The 7,444-nt window shown below is 42.7% G+C and overlaps 1 non-coding gene across 1 annotated transcript; it reads left to right on the forward strand.

Annotated features, from left to right (window-relative positions):
- The first annotated feature begins 1,086 nt into the window (after nt 1–1,086).
- Nucleotides 1,087–1,158, forward strand: trnaa-ggc. Its single transcript has one exon. It is a non-coding gene; the product is annotated as a tRNA-Ala (tRNA).
- The last annotated feature ends 6,286 nt before the right edge of the window (nt 1,159–7,444 follow it).

Genomic DNA, 7,444 nt, shown 5'->3' on the forward strand with positions numbered 1-7,444 from the left:
GAGTCTAGAGGCTGAGAGGCTGAAGGCCCGACCACCGATGGTAGGGCGGTTGGGGCGGGGGATGTGGAGCAGACCGGAGCCAGAGGAAGGAGGGTACGGGCAGGTAGGTAGGGGGATAGTAGGTTGGAGAGGTAGGAGGGAGCAAGGCCGTGAATGGCCTTGTAGGTGAGGGTGAGGATCTTGAATTCGATCCTCTGGGGGATGGGGAGCCAGTGGAGGCGAGCGAGGGTGGGAGTGATGTGTTCCCGAAGCCTGGTGCGGGACATTACATGAGCTACAGAGTTCTGAATGACAAATATGCAAATTATTTTTCCCCAGATAACGCCCGACTAACTTTGTGGCCAGTTCAAATTTTATGTAAAGTCAACCTTTCCAGAGAATAGGAGACATTTCTCTGACATTTATAGCACTTTGGACTAATCGCTCATGTAGCTTTGTGTGGTTCCTGAAGGATTCGAAAGCTTATTTGCATACGCAAGAGCGAGATGACTGGAGTGAATGAGCGTTGACAGTATATTATCAAGTACAACAGATGCTACAGTTCACAAATCACAGCATAATAATAAAAATAACCCTACATAAGTAGGGTGATTCGGCCCAGTATATTTAGCTATTCAACGGAGCGTATAACAGGAAGCCTGAAGAATGCCAATTCTTCCTGATTAGTCATGGGAACGCATGACAGATCAGAACATTTCTCTTGTGCCTATTGTATTTTTGACGGTGCAAAACAAATGTGTTGGATGTATGAGCTTTTCGAGTTAATTTGCAGCTCTATTTTTTTCACCCTGTTTTTAAATGGCAACACTTACACATTAAACTCAAACAACATCAGAATCAGAAGGGAACAAAATAACAGAAGATCAATTAAAATTAACAGGTTGCATTTAAAGCAGAATTAAATGCGGGTGAAGTGGTTAACAATTGTTAAATCCCCCGAGTGCACTTTCTCAGCATGTTCAGATTTTCATTCATTTCTGTAAAGCACAACGTATTTTATGAACGACTGGGTTGCTGTGATTTTAGGACTAGTCTAGGATTGGTTTGCAATAGGCAATCAGGCCTCCAGCTATAATCATACAAAGGCGTCCTGTAGCTCAGTGGTTAGAGCACTCGCCTGGCAAGCGAGAGACCTGGGTTCGATTCCCAGTAGGGCGAAACCTTGGGCAAGTTTCCTTACTCCACATGTCTGATAATAATCCCTCAAGAAAAAAAACAATAATAAATTAGTCACTTCAATCCACGACTGTTTGTGGGACACTGTTGTGTGCAATTGGCTGCTGTGTTTCGCCCACAAAATATATAGTCAATTCACTTTACAGTATATTCTGTGAAGCGCTTTGAGACGTCTAGAAGATGTGAAAAGCGCTGTATCAAATGCAAGGATTATTATTATTATTATACAATCATAGAATCTTACAACACAGAAGGAGGCCATTTGACTCATCGGTTCTTTGAAAGAGCTACCAACTAGTCCCACTCACCCGCTCTTACCCCAGAATCCTGCAAATGTTTCCTTCTCAAGTATCCAATTCCTCTTTGCAAGCTACTATCGAATCTGCTTCCAACAACAACAGCAAAGTTATATTTGTAAAGCGTCTTTCATGTTGGGAGAGCGTCCCAAGGTGCTGAGCAGTCAGGGATCAGGACCCGAGCTTGGGGGTTTGCAGAGCTGGGATGAGGGAGGGCAGAGGGGTTAGGAGGGCGGCTGAAGGCATGGTCACAAAATAGGGTCTTGAGTCATGCCTTGAAGGAGGCAAGGGAGGGACTAAAGCAAATTAATTGTGAGATGGAGTTTCAAAGGGTGGGGGCAGAGAGGCTGAAAGTCCGGCCGCCGATGGTAGGACCTGCTAAACGGAGGGAGCAGACAGGTTGAGCAGGTCAGAGAGGTAGGAAGGGGCAAGGCCATGGAGGCATTGAAAGTGAGGACGAGGATTTTGAATTCTATTTAGAGGAATTTGAATTCCACCACCCTTTCATGCAGTGCATTCCAGATCATAACACTAATGTGGAGGTTGGGGTGGGACGGACATTTGCATCCTATAAGAATGGTCACAAATGATTTCCGGGTTGTCAGGTATTCACTGATGTCACTTCCTGACACTGTGTACCGGAAGCTCGAAGTGACCCATCTTCCATGGCGCAAATTAGTTATAAGCAGACCGGTGCTACACCGGGTGAGTTATGATGTGATTGTGTTGTAGGTTTTTCTAGCACACCGATACATCCTTGCAACGTGGCCTCATCTCTTTTTCCTCTTTGTTGGGGGCAAGCTGGAGGCAGATCTGTTTTGAAGAGATTATTACCCCCGGAAAGCGATCTGCCATCAACTAACAACTGGGTTCCTACTTACTGCTAGGTAAACTGAGGCGTGTGGAATAAGGAAATTTGCCTAAGGTTTTACCCCACCTCGGAATCTAACCCAGGTCCTCTCACTTGCGAGGTGAATGTGCTAAAACTACTACACTACAGGACTCCACATGAAACAGGCTGGTTGATTTTCAAGGAGCAAAGGGAACGGCTGTGTCGGTAGGGTTGCAAGATTCAATCGAAAAAGAAATGATGATTGGAAAATCAATACTTTTATTTAATATAGAAAGTTATTATGTACGTCACCTTTCATTCTGACTTATCTCATAAGGAGCTGAAATTCCCCCTCGCCTTGTCCTCTCCGACCCTTTTGTCTGAAAATGTAAGATTTGTGCACAATTGTGCATGGAATTGGGGAAAGATTTATTGCCTGACTTGGATGGTTTCGAAGTGCGCAGGCGACTGATTCAATCACTGCGGTTTGAGAGTTTTATGTGAAGTTGCTGGAGGTTTGCATCACCATTACATTGGTTCACAGTAAGTCTATCAGCCTGGCTCAGTTGGGAGCACTCTTACCTCTGGGTCAGAAGCATGTGGGTTCAAGCCCCTCCTCTGGACTTGAACTCACATAGTCTAAGGACGTGCTGTCCTTCAGATGAGACGTTCGGTCAGTCTGTTCAGGTGGATGTTAACAATCGCACAGCACTATTCGAAAAGAGAAGGGAGTTTCTACTGGTGTCCTGGACAACAATCCCCCAAATAAAAATTGGTCACTTCATGGCGGTTTGAGGGACATCACAATGAGCAAATTGGCTGTCGTGTTCACTCACAAATACACTTTACAGTATATCCTGTTAAGCGCTTTGAGACATCTCAACGACCTGATGAGGCGCTATACCAAATGCAAGGATTATTTTTTATTATTCTGCCTGTTCAGGCAGGTGCTAAAGAGTCCCTTGGCACTATTCAAAAAGAGAAGCAAAATTCTCATTATCAGAGGCGCCGTCCTCTGGGTGAGACGTGCAGCCGATGCCCTCTACCTGTTCAAATGAATGTTAAAGATCTCTTGGCACCATTCGAAAAAGAGAAGAAATTGACTAGTGTCTTGGTCAACAATCTCCCGTGTAAAAATTGGCCATTCACTTCATGGATGTTTGTCATTGCCATGTGCAAATTGGCTGCTGCATTCTACAATAACAACTTGCATTTATATAGCTATCCTCACCAGGATAGGGTCTGAGAGCACTTGACAGTGGCAGAGCATGACTCCAAGATGGGGGGAGGGGGAGGTGACTATAAGCAGAGTCAAAGAGGAAGGTCTTCAGACACGACCTGAAGATGGGGAAGGAGAGGGCAAGGCGGAGGGATTGAAAAAGAGTGTTCCATTCAGCTACAAGTCACTCCACTTTACAGAATATTCTGTGGAGCACTTCGAGAAATCCTCCCGAGATGAAAGACGCTATATCAAATGTAAGGATTATTATTATTATTATTGTTAATATTATTATTATTATTATTATTATTATTATTATTATTATAATGAAGGAGCTGCCATGATCAAATAAGCTGGTAGAAGAGGATTGATGGGTTGAATGGCCTCTTTCTGCTCATATCTTATATATTTCCTACATAACGCTTTTAACAATGAACCAGGTGATATTTTGGTTCGGAACGGAAGGACAGTTAATAGATCACAGGACTAAAGTGAATGGTTTTCGTTAACTCACACAGGAGTTTAGGTGTCACCACCAGATGGCAGCACATCCATCCACATCCCAACCCAACGCTCACCATATTATTTTGAACCCCGGAAATATTTTTGGGGTTTGTAAACCTTGGGCTCTGGACCAGTCGCCCCTAAGTTATTGTGGAGTCCTGCAACATATTGATTAGAGCACTTGCCTCACACGCGAGAGGACCCAGGCAGGGAGAAACCTTAGGCATGTTTCCTTACTCCACACGACTCTGTTTACCTAGCGGTAAGTAGGAACCTGGTTGTTCGTCAATTGGCAGATCATTTTCTGGGGGTAATAATCCCTTCATAAAAAAAAGAAAAGATAATTTGGTCACTCCATCCACGACTGTTGTGAGACATGCTCTGGGCAATTGGCTGTTGTGTTTCGCACACAAAATATACAGTCAATTCATTACAGCAAATCAAGTGCCTTGAGACATCTCAATGACGTGATATCAAATGCAAGGATTATTATTATTATAATTAAAATGACTTTTATGTCATTATCTAGGCACAAATCCATGCTCAATCCCCACAACCCCAACTCATGTCTTTCCCGATCCTTGCCAACGATCGATACAAGGTTAGAATAACTGTCGATCAAGTTATAGCTCAACACCCTCAAGGGGTATTTATTGGCTTTGTTGACAGCAAGGTCACATTGTTTCGTAAACCTTTAACAAGTAATCAATGCCTAGTCCATTTTTTTTCTTTGCTAATTGACACCCCTTCATTCTGAGCACACGTTTCCTATGTCTTCATTCAATCTGCTTTACTATGCATTTGTTGGCCATTGAACAACATCTGGAAATCATTTGCCCATTTGATTTTGGTTTTGATCTTTTTAAATGTTATTCATACCCTCCTCGAGGAAGTTTTTGTCTGGGAGTGTCAGCCTGGCTCAGTGGGTAGCCCTCTCACCTCTGAGTCAGAAGCTTGTGGGTTTCAAACCCAAAGTCAGGACTTTTGAACTCAATTAAAGATCCCATAGCACCATTTGAAAAGAGAGGGGAGTTTCTGTCCTGGCCAACAATTAATGCTAGGATTAATTAACAATCCTCCAGATAAAATTGGGCATTTAATTTATGGTGGTTAATAGGACATTGCTGTGCACAAATTAACCGCCATGTTTGTTTACAAATGCAATCACTACATTTCACAGAAACTTTGTGAAGTACTTTTTTGAGATGTTTTTGCACCACATAAATGCTGCATCAAATGCAAGGATTATTGTTATTATTGACTTGGCAAGATAGCCTGCTATTCTCAGCACATTTCATAATATTACACACACATTTATGCAGCGTGAAGGGCAGAGAGATGGGAGTGATCAATATTTATTGATCCGGTCATTGTATGGCGAAAGAATTGAAAGTTGTGACCACTGAAGGCATTTTATCTGAAGAAAGTCAAGGAATGTAGAATAAAATCATCAGCCAAAGGAGGAATGAGCAGCTTTCAATGATGAATGAAGAAGGAGGCTATTGATGCAGAGAAGGAGCAAAGTGGGAGGGAGATCAAATCTCTCTGAAACCCCTGCATTGATGGAGAATGATTCAGAAAACAAACCAACAACTACCGCACATGTATTGAGAGACAACTTGGATAGTCATGCACTTAGGGCTGGCCAATTTGCACCCAATAAGTAGAGGTTGTTGCGGTCTGGAATGCACTGCCTGAAAGGGCGGAGGAAGCAAATTCAATAGTAGCTTTCAAAAGGGAATTGCATAGGTACTTAAAAAGGAAACATTTGCAGGGCTATGGGGTAAGAGTGGGGGAATGGGACTAGTTGGAAGTTCTTTCAAAGAGCCGGCACAGGGATAACCCAATGTCCTCCTTCTGTGCTGTAAGATTCAAAAAAGCAGCCATGAAGTGAATAATTAATTTGATCTGGGAGATTGTTAGCCAGGACACCAGTAGAAACTGTCTTCCCTTTTTCGAATCGTGCCATGGGATCTTTCATGATCTTTAATGTCCACCTGAACAGTCAGTCGGGACCTTGGTTTAACGTCTCATCCAAGGTATGGGACCTCTAGCAATGCAGCGTTCCCCCAGCACTGTATTGGAGCGTCAGCCTAGACTGGGTTCAAAATCCCAATGTGGGGCTTGAACTAGCAACCTTCTGACTCAGAGGCAATTGCCAACTACCAGCTGAGCCATCTAATGGTGTGACACCTGATGCAGCAAAGATAAACATTTGTTGACCAAAAACGTCAAGGTTAAATTGTGAACTCAAGCTACAGACCAGCTAAACATCATCCACCGCACATCCTTTCCCACACTCGACTCTGTGACCCCATCACCCTCGGGCTATTCGCCAGGCTCATTTGCTCCCTCTTATCCAGAGATTAATTGAAAGATTCTCATTCTAATTTTCAAATGCCTCCAATGCCCTTGTGTCTCTTCTACCTCTGGTTCAGTGTTAATCCATTTGATAACGTTTGGCGCATTTGACCTCTGTCTTCCTATCTTACCACAGAGCAGCAAACAAGATAGTTTGACAGTATTGAAAGAACAGCAATACAATACAATTTTCTAATATAAATTCCCCCACCAGGCTCTTTGTATCTGTTTATCAATTAAAATCTGCTACCTTTAATGAGTCTTTATATTAATGAGAACCAACTGCAGATCTCACTGACTGTAGCATTTTTGTTCTGTGGTGTTATAGCACATTCAGATTTTATGACACTGCAGGGATTTTATTTTAAACTGTGTTGCTTGCTGCATTATTCTAGCAACAATGAGATTATTTTAATAAGAAATATCCAAGTTTGCAGATAATATAAAAACAGGACGTGTTGTAAATTGTGAGGAGGACAGGTGAAAAATGCAAAGAGATTTAGGCAGATTAAGTGTGTGGACAGAACTACGGCAGGTGGAGTTTAACATTGCAAAGTGTGAAGTAGTTCACTTGAGATGGAAGGATAGTGATTGGGAGTATGTTCTACACGGGGATGTACAAAGATGGCCAGATGAACAGAGAGATCTAGCAGTTAAAATTCATGGCTCATTGAAGTAGTAATAATAATCCTTGCATTTGATATAGTGTCATATCATGTTGTTGAGACGTCTCAAAGCATTTCGCAGAATATATTGTAAAGTGGATTGACTGTATTTTTATGGGTGAAATGTGACAGCTAATTGTGCACAATAGTGTCCCACAAATAGTCATGGATTGCGTGACCCAATTTTTTTTCTGGAGCGATTATAACCCAGGGAAAGTGATCCGCCAATCATCTAGCAACCGGTTCAAACTTATTCCTAGGTAAACAGAGTTGTGTGGAGTAACGAAACTTGCGTAAGGTTTGCTCTGCCCGGGAATTGAACCTGGATCCTCTCGCTTGCAAGGCGAGTGCTCTATCACAACGCTGCAGGAAATCTATTTCACAAAGGCAA

This window comes from Callorhinchus milii, unplaced genomic scaffold, assembly GCF_018977255.1.
Source record: "Callorhinchus milii isolate IMCB2004 unplaced genomic scaffold, IMCB_Cmil_1.0 Scaffold3, whole genome shotgun sequence".
Taxonomy (NCBI): Eukaryota; Metazoa; Chordata; class Chondrichthyes; order Chimaeriformes; family Callorhinchidae; genus Callorhinchus; species Callorhinchus milii.